The sequence below is a fragment of the Oncorhynchus tshawytscha genome, linkage group LG08 (assembly GCF_018296145.1).
Source record: "Oncorhynchus tshawytscha isolate Ot180627B linkage group LG08, Otsh_v2.0, whole genome shotgun sequence".
Classification (NCBI taxonomy): Eukaryota; Metazoa; Chordata; class Actinopteri; order Salmoniformes; family Salmonidae; genus Oncorhynchus; species Oncorhynchus tshawytscha.
In genome coordinates this window covers 28,692,161-28,705,606 of record NC_056436.1, presented here as the reverse complement: position 1 = coordinate 28,705,606, position 13,446 = coordinate 28,692,161, and the positions used below count along the sequence as shown (strand labels likewise).

Genomic DNA, 13,446 nt, shown 5'->3' with positions numbered 1-13,446 from the left:
GGTCTACACATTCTAAATAATATGATTGTGCCATGGGCGGAACTCGTACAGCGACTTTTGAGTCCTTGGTATTTTCTGTTCTGTGTAAAGGCTCTGCTACGTTAGGCTTAGATTTCATCAAGTCTTCAGTTTTATTGTGGCTGCAGGCCCCTTTGTTTGTTCTGTGCTGTAGTCTTATCTGATCAGCTTTTTTTCCAGTTATGGTGCAAGTGATGCCTTTTTATGCCATTGTGATGTTTCACATTATGGGTCGTGACCCATTTGTTTTATGTGGCATTTTCCCCATTGAGAATATGGTATACACATAAGATCTGACAAGCAATCTTCTGTTTTTAAATATTTTCTCATCAATGTGTATGATCACATGGTAGAGCTGAAATCAATTTTCTGTTTTATTTGAATTTAAGTAAGCTGAACTTCAGCTTTTTTACAAAACCAATTATTTAACAAAGTGCAGACAGCCATTTTCACTTTCCATAAACTTCTACAGTAACATGAATGATCAACGGAGGGCTAGTATGGTACTTTGTAATTTGTACAGTAAATGTTTTTTTAAATTGATTTAATACATCACTATTTGTTAATGTTTTTACATTTTGTATTGCTTCCCTTAACAAATCCACTTTGGTCAGCATTGGCATAATTTGTGTAGATGGGTGAATGTACTGTTTCTTAGAGGGTAAATATGAGTATTAAAATAACGAAACTTCATCATACAAGTAATAGATCGTCTTTGGTTTCAATCTCATTAAATAAGACAAAGGTATTTTCTAAAAGCATTTAATGATGGTGGCACTACTGGCTCCCTTAGACATCAGAGGTGTTCTCATGTACATATTTCAGCAGGTGTGTCTAGTTGGCAGGACGGATGACTCTCTTTGAAAGCATCTACCTTCAGTAAGGTTTGGTTTAGCCTTTTGATAGTTGGGAACTGATCAACATCCACTTTGAACCTGTTGGACAAATGTACAAGAAGTCATGTGGGTTGTATGTTCAGTGATGAATCGGTCTCATACTGTGGTGTTCTTCTGTAACAATTCTGAATGACTGGTTGCCTTACCGTTCAGCATTATAGACTTGAGGAACGAGTCAGATGTCTGCCATGGAAAGCTAAAAGGTAAACATGGTTAGTTCAAGAATTCCTAAACTTGAAGAGAGGTCTACGGTGTTTTGATGTGATGAGTGTCCCCTCACCTCGTCCCCTACACAGTACTTGCCAGCTGTCTCTTTCAGAATGGGCTCCAGGGCTGAAAGACACAGGGACAATAATCAGGACTGGAATGGTTGTCTACGGCGATACTGGTATTGTATGTAAGGCTATTTTTACCTACCTTCAAAACCTCTTTGGATGAAATGATGCGCCCACTGCACCTTCTCTGCTCCTATCTTCTGTAGCATGTACAAATTCTGAAATACAAATGATCAGACGTGACTGAGTAGCTCTACAGTCATCATCATTGTTGCAATGGCAATACAAACACATGATGTCCATACAGTAAACAAAGTTTGTTTTGCAAACTTGGTCAGATCTGCAGTGGACTGTGTGCCTTCAATTGGTTATATACTTTTCTCTTGTTTATCCACTTTCTTTGTGCTGTAATTCACTTACCTGCACAGGCTGGATCCCAGAGGCGATAAGGTCAGAGATCGTGCCCAGGTGCGCATGATCTTTGGGTCTGCAGGGAGAAGCCTGTGTCCTGTTCTGGTCTCCTCAATGTACTGGATCACTGCCAGTTGAGGGTGAGTGGATTAGTCTTGTCAATGTTACATTCGGGGAATTTGGAGTTAGATTTAAGTTGTCGTTTAACTTTTATCAAAAGTACATCACTGTTGAAACACTGACAAACCAATAACGTCATTGGACTCACCGACTGTGACAGTGTGATGCCATCAATTTGGACAGCAGGCACTTGTTGCATAGGGTTTAACCCCTTGTATTGTTCTGTAAACTGATGTGTACAGTATGAGAACATATATTTTACACCATTGATGTTCAATACCTCTACCTAAAAACAAAAGCGTGATGAAGTTACTTGCTGACCCCATCTTTGATAAGATTGACTGGGACTTGGTCAAATTCAATACCTTTCAGAGCAAACGCTGGAAGAAGCAACGTAGGTTATTTATTTACAGTGTCAAAAGGAATTGCCACTTTTCTTATGCTGTAAAGTACGCAGAGATGTGGACTATACATAGTCAAAAGGTACATACCGATTCGAACCCTCCAAGAGCACGAACTCCTAAAATATCCATGAATAATGGGCTAAAGGAAAGAAAAGTACATTAGTGCACGTGATACATCATTTTCTCATATCTTACTTAACGTTCCTCATTGATTCACCTTGGTTTGATTTGCCATAGGATTCAGACAGATCAGGCGTTTAACTACTGCAAAGTATGTTACTCCAAAATGATAACGAAAACAACTTTGTTGCTTGCAGCCAATAGAATGTGCTCCCAAATACCCTCCTCCCTGGTTTTTGTCTATGACTAAGCACTTTCCCAGCATCTTCAATTAATTCCACGTTTCAGTGTCTAGTACTGAAATGTTGCAAGCAATAATTGGTACTGTACCTTTGTGAGACAAGAGAGTGAGAGACGCATTGCAGGTTATAAGGGGTAGGTAGGCTAGAAACAGTAGACAAACTATTACTTTGTTGTGCATTTAAGAGGATGTGGCATTACATGTCACAGAATACTTCGATGACAGCTTATTATGCGGTTTTGCGCAATACTGCAAGATGGAAACTTTAACTATATTATGCAGATTATATACATTTGTGTGTTTCATAAAATTAGCGCCAATTAATTGTACATTTGTACGTACTTTTCCTATATAGCATAGGCGACCACATCATAGAGATAGGTAGAGGACTCGTTTTTGTAGCTGTGCAACTATAGCGTCTGCGACATCATGTGTAGCGCCATTGAGGCTACCTCGATTTTAAAGTAGTACATTTTATTCTTCATGATAGGCTGAATCCTCCTAATGACCTGGTTGGACAAGACTCCAACAGGGTCACCAGGAGGGATCAGCCAACAAAAGTAGAAGTCCCACCCAGTTGACTACATTTGAAATGGTGGATGCCCTGAGTGGCGTTGCCCATTCTAAAATAGCCTTTTGGCCACTAGAGACCTCTATCATTATCTTTGGACCATATTCACCTATTGTCTGTGGTGGACCATAAATAACCCAGTCGAGTTGTCAAAAAGACGGAGCTGAACTTTATAAATGTTTTCTAAAAAGTTGGTTTGTCTATAATTTTACAGAGATTGGTTAATACAATTGTAATTTCAATCAATAAGGTTCATATTTTTGTGGGAGGTGTTCTACGTCAATAAGTGATCAGCTATTTCCAGATCCCTCCCTCTTTTCTGTAGGTGAGGGAGAACATGTGAAGTGTTTCTGTTGACACTGCTGGCCAGGGACAGAGTTTGGGGATAAATCGAGCAATAAACACATTTTCATCATGACATGGACTGTATCGAGATCACTGTTGAAGAAAGGTGTAAGAAATCATGTTATAATGTTTTACCCACGAGTTAATGACGACTAAATGCTTTTGATATGTTTCACTTTGATAATGTTGTGGCTTGGCGCTTGTCTTGTTATCGACTATTCTGTATGTCACTTTTAGGAAGCATTCCTCCTTAGAAATGGGTACCAAACCAACCTCCTCCTATCATATCTGCTGCCTGTCAAGGTGTGCAGCTATATTTTTATTTTTTTTATTTCACATTTTATTTAACCAGGTAGGCCAGTTGAGATCAAGTTCTCATTTACAACTGCGACCTGGTCAAGATAAAGCAAAGCAGTGTGACAAAAACAACAACACATAGTTACACATAAACCAACGTACAGTAAATAACTCAATAGAAAAAATCTATGCACAGTATGTGCAAATGTAGTAAGATTAGAGAGGTAAACAATAAATAGGCCATTGTGGCGAAATAATTATAATGGATCATTAACACTGGAGTGATCAACGAAAGAGCAAAATAAAAATGTGGGGATGAGGTAGTTGGGTGGGCTGTTTACAGATGGGCTGTGTACAGGTGCAGTGATTGGTAAGCTGCTCTGATAACTGATGCTTAAAGTTAGTGAGGGAGATATGTCTCCAGCTTCAGTGATTTGATTTTTTTTGCAATTTGTTCCAGTCATTGACAGCAGAGAACTGGAAGGAAAGGCAGCCAAAGTAGGTGTTGGCTTTGGGGATGACCAGTGAAATATACCTACTGGAGCGTGTGCTTCGGGTGGGTGTTGCTATGGTGACCAGTGAGCTGAGATAAGGTGAGGCTTTACCTAGCAAAGATTTATAGATGACATAGAGCCAGTGGGTTTGGTCGACGAATATATAGCGAGGGCCAGCCAATGAGAGCATTCAGGTCGCAGTGGTGGGTAGTATATGGGGCTTTGGTGACAAAACGGATGGCACTGTGATAGACTGCATCCAATTTGTCGAGTAGAGTGTTGGAGGCTATTTTGTAAATCACATCGCCAAAGTCGAGGATCGGTAGGATAGTCAGTTTTACGAGGGTATGTTTGGCAGCATGAGTGAAGGAGGTTCTGTTGCGAAATAGAAAGCCAATTCTAGATTTTATTTCAGATTGGAGATGCTTAATATGAGTTTGGAAGGAGAGTTTACAGTCTAACCAGACACCTAGGTATTTGTAGTTGTCCACATATTCTAAGTCAGAACCATCCAGAGTAGTGATGCTAGGATTAGTGCATCTACTTTGCTTCTCATGCTATATAGCTGAGAGTTGAAATGATACGATTCACAATAAATGCATGAACTCATGCGTTATTATTATTTGCAGCAATTGCTAACCTCTTGCTTTCTACCAGAAGGTTGGGCGCATGTTACTCCTCCTCGGTGGTTAGTTAACATAAATAATACTTTTATAATAAACTGTTCATTACAGTGGTTGTACAGAATGACAAATATTAATTTTCACAGTCTGCTGCCTCAGTTTGTATGATGGCAATTTGCATTCACTCCAGAATGTTATGAAGAGTGATCAGATGAATTGCAATTAATTGTGAAGTCCCTCTTTGCCATGCAAAGGAACTGAATCCCCAAAAAACATTTCCACTGCATTCTAGCCCTGCCACAAAAGGACCAGCTAACATCATGTCAGTGATTTCTCGTTAACACAGGTGTGAGTGTTGACGAGGACGAGGCTAGAGATAATTTCATAAGTGTCAAAGGCTTTTATTGACAATTACATGAAGTTGATGCAAAGAGTCAATATTTGCATTGTTCACCCTTCTTTTTCAAGACCTCTGCAATCTGCCCTGGCATGCTGTCAATTAACTTCTGGGCCACATCCTGACTGATGGCAGCCCATTCTTGCATAATCAATGCTTGGAGTTTGTCAGAATTTGTTTTTTTGCTTGTCCACCTGCCTCTTGAGGATTGACCACAAGTTCTCAATGGGATTAAGGTCTGGGGAGTTTCCTGGCCATGGACCCCAAAAAAACCCACTTTTGCCTTATGGCAAGGTGCTCCATCATACTGGAAAAGGCATTGTTCGTCACCAAACTGTTCCTGGATGGTTGGGACAAGTTGCTCTCGGAGGATGTGTTAGTACCATTCTTTATTCATGGCTGTGTTCTTAGGCAAAATTGTAAGTGAGCCCAGTCCCTTGGCTGAGAAGCAACCCCACACATGAATGGTCTCAGGATGCTTTACTGTTGGCATGACACAGGACTGATGGTAGCGCTCACCTGTCATGTAGCGCTCACTCGGTCAAGCTGATTGAGTTCGAATAACAGACTGGAAGCTTCAAAAGGAGGGTGGTGCTTGGAATAATTGTGCTTCCTCTGTCAACCGCAATAACATCTGCTAAATATGTATGTGATCAATACAATTTGTTTTGATTTAGTAGAGCACACATGCAGCATCAACTCCCTGATGCTGGGGAAGACCCTCCATCACCAAAGATGCTGCCTGCCCAAAAAGCTCTATTTTTGTCTCATCAGACCACATGACCTTCTCCCATTCCTCCTCTGGATCATCCAGATTGTCATTGGCAAACTTCAGACGGGCCTGGACATGCGCTGGTTTGAGCAGGGTCCCCACCTTGCGTGCACTGCAGGATTTTAATCCATGACGGTGTAGTGTGTTACTAATGGTTCTCTTTGAGACTGTGGTCCCAGCTCTCTTCAGGTCATTGACCAGGTCCTGCCGTGTAGTTCTGGGCTGATCCCTCACCTTCCTCATGATCATTGATGCCCCACGAGGTGAGATCTTGCATGGAGCCCCAGACCGAGGGTGATTGACCGTCATCTTGAACTTCTTCCATTTTCTAATAATTGCGCCAACAGTTGTTGACTTCTCACCAAGCTGCTTGCCTATTGTCCTGTAGCCCATCCCAGCCTTGTGCAGGTCTACAATTTTATCCCTGATGTCCTTACACAGCTCTCTGGTCTTGGCCAGTGTGGAGAGGTTGGAGTCTGTTTGATTGAGTGTGTGGACAGGTGTCTTTTATACAGGTAATGAGTTCAAACAGGTGCAGTTAATACAGGTAATGAGTGGAGAACAGGAGGGCTTCTTAAAGAAAACCGAACAGGTCTGCGAGAGACGGAATTCTTACTGGTGGTAGGTGATCAAATATTGACAGACCTCTACATGCTTTGTAAGTAGGAAAACCTGCAAAATCGGCAGTGTATCAAATACTTGTTCTCCCCACTGTATCTGGAGGCATTACTAATGTGATGTGAATTATTCAATTTGTCTCTGTGCTTTGATTCTCATGCATTGACGTCGTTGTTCTATTACAAAGTGCAGAGATTATGAATTGATTTTGGCTGGCCTGTCAGTGCTCAATCTAAAATAAGTCCCTGTCTTTCCCAGCTGTATACCTTATGTGATCATCCAGCCATCAGCTTTGTGGGCTCCAACCAAGCTGGAGAGGACATCTATGAGAGGGGATCCAAAAACGGCAAGAGTACAGTCCAAGATGGGATCCAAAAACGGCAAGAGTACAGTCCAAGATGGGATCCAAAAACGGCAAGAGTACAGTCCAAGATGAGATCCAAAAACGGCAAGAGAGTACAGTCCAAGATGGGATCCAAAAACGGCAAGAGAGTACAGTCCAAGATGGGATCCAAAAACGGCAAGAGAGTACAGTCCAAGATGGGATCCAAAAACGGCAAGAGAGTACAGTCCAAGATGGGATCCAAAAACGGCAAGAGAGTACAGTCCAAGATGGGATCCAAAAACGGCAAGAGAGTACAGTCCAAGATGGGATCCAAAAACGGCAAGAGAGTACAGTCCAACATGGCAAGTCTGACATGCATATGTTGTTTCTAGAAATAAACAGAGGGTGGCAGTGTTGACTTAGAAACGGTTGTTGAAGGATGTCCTCTCGGCTTCTCTTCTCCAATTTGGCTGATTAGCTGTACAGCTGGAACAGGGATTGAGCCAGACAGCCAGTTACACATGTTGTGGAAGTTAGTCTAGATTCTTTTGTAAGAGTATTTTTTTTATTGGCATTTCACAATTTTCACCCATATAGATACAGAGACAAAGCAACAAAAAAACAGCACTCACTTACACACACACACACACACACAGGGGCAAAAAAGTATTTAGTCAGCCACCAATTGTGCAAGTTCTCCCACTTAAAAATATGAGAGAGGCCTGTAATTTTCATCATAGGTACACTTCAACTATGACAGACAAAATGAGAAAAAAAATTGTAGGATTTTTTATGAATTTATTTGCAAATTATGGTGGAAAATAAGTATTTGGTCAATAACAAAAGTTTCTCAATACTTTGTTATATACCCTTTGTTGGCAATGACAGAGGTCAAACGTTTTCTAAGTCTTCACAAGGTTTTCACACACTGTTGCTGGTATTTTGGCCCATTCCTCCATGCAGATCTCCTCTAGAGCAGTGATGTTTTGGGGCTGTTGCTGGGCAACACGGACTCACCGTTCTTGTGATCATTTTGACCCCACGGGGTGAGATCTTGCGTGGAGCCCCAGATCGAGGGAGATTATCAGTGGTCTTGTATGTCTTCCATTTCCTAATAATTGCTCCCACAGTTGATTTCTTCAAACCAAGCTGTTTACCTATTGCAGATTCAGTCTTCCCAGCCTGGTGCAGGTCTACAATTTTGTTTCTGGTGTCCTTTGACAGGTCTTGGCCATAGTGGAGTTTGGAGTGGGACTGTTTGAGGTTGTGGACAGGTGTCTTTTATACTGATAACAAGTTCAAACAGGTGCCATTAATACAGATAACGAGTGGAGGACAGAGGAGCCTCTTAAAGAAGTTGTTACAGGTCTGTGAGAGACAGAAATCTTGCTTGTTTGTAGGTGACCAAATACTTATTTTCCACCATCATTTGAAAATAAATTCATTAAAAATCCTACAATGTGATTATCTGGATTTTTTTCTTCTAATTTTGTCTGTCATAGTTGAAGTGTACCTATGATAAATTACAGGCCTCTCTCATATTTTTAAGTGGGAGAACTTGCACAATTGGTGGCTGACTAAATACTTTTTTGCCCCACTGTACACACACCCACACCATTTTCCTCTTCCCGCTCGGCACTTCTCTCACCCCATCCCCATCATTGCGTCTCTCAATACATACATTTTAAACAAACTTACAAACAGAAATTAAACAAAAAAGCTCAGTTTAAACCAAGACGTTAGTGTAATTCTGAAATACAAAGATCACCACCATTCTCTAAGAGAATCCTTGCAGCATAATAGCTAATACCTCAGGTTCTAGGTCATTTAGATAAGGTTCCCATACTTTGTAGAACTGAAGTCTAATATTTTTTAACACATTCACATCCTCTACAAATGAAATGCACTGATGTAATGTAAAGCACTTACAATATTGTACTTTTTATTGTTTGCTCACTAAAGTTCTTTAAGAGGATGAACTTTTGAGACCATCTCTGTTTGAATCTGCAGTCAACCACATTGAAGACATGATGTAATGGGCTTTTAATTGAATTGGATCACTCTCCTTGGTATTCAAGTCAAGTGCTAGGAGGCTAAACATTTCCCTCTTATGCTCTGCTGTAGGGAGCAAAGAACCATGGTGTGGTGATGCCAATAAGAACACTCTGAACCAGCTGGTGGATTCAGGGAACCAGAACAGCGCTGCATGGCCCTCTCCACAGCCATCCTGGTGGGCAAGGCCCTCAGCTGGCTGCCTGAAGTGGTGGAACGTGCCAAGGCTCTGCGCGTTAACGCAGGTACCTCACCCTGCTCACACCTCCCCCCTAACCAGCCCTAATGGGCCCTCTGCTTAGTCCTCTTAAAGCCACCCACGCAGCCCTAACCACGTCTCGCCTCTTAGCTGTACCATAACTTCAGATGGGGCTGAGCTGGGAGAGAGGGCTTGAGTCACTCATGCTGCAAATTTGCGGTGTCATTTGCGCCAAACACTTAAGAGTAGCTCCGAGCATCAAGTCTTTGTGAAAAGAAGTTGTTGGGGAGAAGAATGAATGATGCCTCTTATTTGCAATGATATACTCTCTAATTTGTGTGGCTGCATTTAAACAGCCATTTTAGAGGGAGTGCTGCTGGGTGCCCCTCGCCCTAGCTGGGCTTTTGTGTTTGTGTGTGGCTAAAGGGGTATTTGTGTGAATGTGTGTGGCTGTGAGGGAGAGTTCTCACTGCAGGTTCTTTTTCGGGAACCCTCTCAGGGGACAAGATATGAGTGGACGTGGGGCCCCTGATCTCTCAGGCCAAGCAGAAGGTCAACAGCCTGATCCAGAGTGGGGTGGATGAGGGAGCCCAGCTGCTGCTCAACGGCAGGAAAGTCAAGGGCTATGATAATGGCAACTTTTTGGGACCAACCATCATCGGCAATGTCACAGTAAGTTTGTGTGTGCTTGCAGATGACACGCTGTAATGCCAAAAATTATGTTCATTTCTGTGCAAATCCTGAATCTGTCATTTCATTTAATCTTAGCCCCAGATGAAGTGCTATACTGAGGAGGTCCCTGGGCCTGTTTTGGTGGTCATGGAGGCTGAATCTTTAGATGATGCCATCAGCCTGGTCAACGATAACCCCTATGGCAATAGCACAGCTATCTTCACCACAAACGGAGCCACAGCACGCAAATACACTCACGAGGTGGACATAGGCCAGGTGAGTAGCTGTGGACCCCTGTGTCCCCCCCTATGTCCTGGGAGAATGGAGCCATTCATATCCCTCTGCCATGTCTATACCTTAAACAAGGTGGACATCGCACCTCTGTTCTAAAACATACACTCAACAATAATTATTTTCCATGAAAAGTATAGCCTTGTTTGCTTCTGCTCTAAAATCAACTCTTCTGCCCCTCACCACCTGGCCCCATGTGGACTACAAATAGCTATAGCAAATATGTGCCTTTTTAATCAAAACAGGGGGACATAGAAAGACATTTTCCTGGTAGGATTATAGGAGAGAATTTTAAATTAAACTCAAAAGGGATTCCTTAGGACCTGTTAAATATTTAAAGCATAAATATGGCCTGACTTTACCCTATTTGTTTGTGGGCCTTAGCTATACCCAGTGTTATCTCTTCACATGACGGAGGACACCGTGTAGGGCAGGCCATGTGCTGTAATCACCTACAAACCTCGCTGTAACAAAAGCCTCATCTTTTTTCGCTCCCTCAGCCAAAAGGCTTGACTCCGGTGTCCAAAATTACTCCTGCTTTTTCAAACATTCTCAACCAACCGTGAGTGTCCAGTGGCCTCAAAAACAACAAGCAATGCTTTTCGGTTTGATGTAATGAATTTCATGCATTTAGTACACCTTCCTCTCCCAGAGTTACTCATCCAGTTGCTCTGATCATGTTTGAGTCAACAGCTTGCATTTCCAGTGCAGTAATGGAAGTTTGTGTTTTTCAGATTGGGATAAATGTTCCTATCCCTGTTCCTCTGCCCATGTTCTCCTTCACTGGCTCATGAGGTTCTTTCAGAGGAGCCACCAACTTCTACGGCAAAAGTGTATCAGTTGACATAAGGTAAGGTAGACAAACAGGAGGTTGTGCTGGACAATTTCCACATGAAGGTTGGAGATTCTGTGGCTGACTAGTGATGTAAACCACCCGGTCCTCTTAACTAGTGGTAACTGGTCAAAGCCAACTGTATTCAGTCCAGATTTTCAGCTTTGTTTAATGTTCTTAGTGATGTAATACGGTCATGATGCCACATATCTATATTATAGTTGTCTTCCCTACTTTCTACTGGGCATCCAGGTTTACACACAGATCAAAACTGTTCTTCACAATGGAAGGCAGAAGACTCCACTGTGCAAACTCTTTCAGTTTACATGCCATCCATGGGACGCTAACTGGTCTGGAGGAAGTCTTTTGTGAAGCAAAATGTCAAAACTACTGTGCAGTCCCGTCGCCATAAGTTGCTAATTACCCACAGATGTGGGGTTTTTTCTTCTTCAATGGTATCTCAAGATTCACTCACTCACTATGGATAAATAGTTTGGCTTCATTGTTGATTGACAGTACCCTTGTTCTATGCAAGTTTCTAGTAATTATGTGTATATTAGGCTAGCAGCTCCTAAGGGTTCTTACAGATCATGACGATCTATGTTACGTTTTTGACAATAATGCGAAAAAGGAGCTAAAACAGTGTGAAGTACTTGCATAGCTTTTCTGTTCAAAATACGCTGCCTCAACAACATCATGATATTCATGAATGTGTAGCTGCCAAATGTGATGCCACTATTAATCATGGATTCAGTTCATCTGGATCTTAGAAATGTGTGTTATGCACACATCCTGTGGTGCAGTTATTCCTGCATGTCTATTTCATTACATTCAGTACAGGTTGCATTTTAATAAAAAGCAATCTGTTTTAATTGAACCCTTTATCGTTCGTCTGTCTGCCCTGACTTCTTTTAAAAAGTTAAAGTTTTCCTTTTGTACGCTTTAAATGATGACAATCAGAAAATACCACACAAACGTTTTTCACAAAACCATTAACATAATTCTGGAGACTTCATTTGGAGCAGCAAAATTCTCAGACCGACCGTGACACTAACACCGCAGGGGACTGTCGGGGAGCTCATGTGTTCTGGATATCCGGCTGGGGTTGGAGGGAAGGGTATACACAGGCGCCTGGGTGATGGTCGCAAGGGACGGCTCCTCTGTAATTCTGCAAGGCATATGTCATTATGTAACAACAAATCTACACGGTCTGATAAATCACTCTCACTGCTGGTGTTTAAACATGCTCCATGGAACAGATAAATCTACCGAAGCTTTGTAATTACAAAGAGAAACCAGGACATTCTCCTCAAGTATTGTTTTGGTGTCTTACCCGGGATCTGTGTCGTTCTGGTTCCTATCTGGGGATGCCAACAACACCAAAGGTTGGCTCAGATTCCTGCAAAAGGAAGAGTAGATTGAAATGCTGTAGATTTTTAAAAGGAATGTTTTCCCATATTGTGGCAGCTCTCAGTTCTCTCTAGCTGTAGACTGCAGAAATGAGAGTCATTATGATTCCTACTCTACTGGGTTTCTGTAAATTCATCCTAGGTCGCCAAATGCTCTGTTTGCAAGGCTAGACGCCAGGACAATGTTGACACCATATACATTCAGATCCCCTGCACTCAACTTGACAATTATGCTGCTAGCTGTTCCCTGACCACAGGCGTTCAAAGAACTAAATAAACTCCTTGTGCACGTGAAGTGGGGCCAAGAGGCTGAAGGCAAATCGGCATGGCCAGATGTTTGTTTCCAAGCACAGGACTCTGTGGCCGGCCCTATTTTTACTATTGTGCCCAGACTCTTTCTTCCTTCTTTTTAAGCAGCTGTACGGAAAAGAAAATGATGTTGATGTTACCATAAACTGATGTTTTATGGTATCCTCTTCTGTTGACCAAAGAGCTGTTTATTTGTGACTCCTTTTTAAATGTCTTAAAGGCCCTCAGACTGTAGCACGGCTCGTGCTTCTTATGGTATCTCTGCGTTTTCATCTCAACTCTTTATTGTGCCAGGGGTTTTGTTTTCATGTTTAATGATTCCAAATTGATGGTATCATCCAAACTGAACGCAGTAGAAATAGAAAAGCGGGAAGCTAACAATGAGCATGTCTGCTGGCAGACAACACAGGACCCACACGATGTAGTAGCTAGCTGTTACCTTGCTTTCTGTCCATTCATTTTGGCAGTCTAAGCTCTTTCTCCTTCTGCTCCCACGTGAGTTCAGAGATGTCAACCCTGTTGCTCTGGAGATTTTTCCTGAAACACAAGTGTAGTGGAAAAATAGATTTTCATGTAGGAACAGTCTAGACATTATTTGTCAACTTTTGAACAGTGTACAGTGTTTGTGTTTTGAATAGATGACTGCTGAATCATATACAGCTGACAAGGAGTTGCTACCAGAGAAATGGGGCAATGTACGGTAAGTGGTGGTGATGACCGCAGGCAGGCCACTTCTCAGCCTCCTCCAGGTCGGT

At 42.1% G+C, this 13,446-nt stretch overlaps 2 pseudogenes; one reads left to right on the top strand and one right to left on the bottom strand.

The window, feature by feature from the left end:
- Positions 1-518: 518 nt before the first annotated feature.
- On the bottom strand, positions 519-12,433 carry LOC112257149 (annotated as a pseudogene).
- On the top strand, positions 5,718-11,465 carry LOC112257150 (annotated as a pseudogene).
- Positions 12,434-13,446: the final 1,013 nt, after the last annotated feature.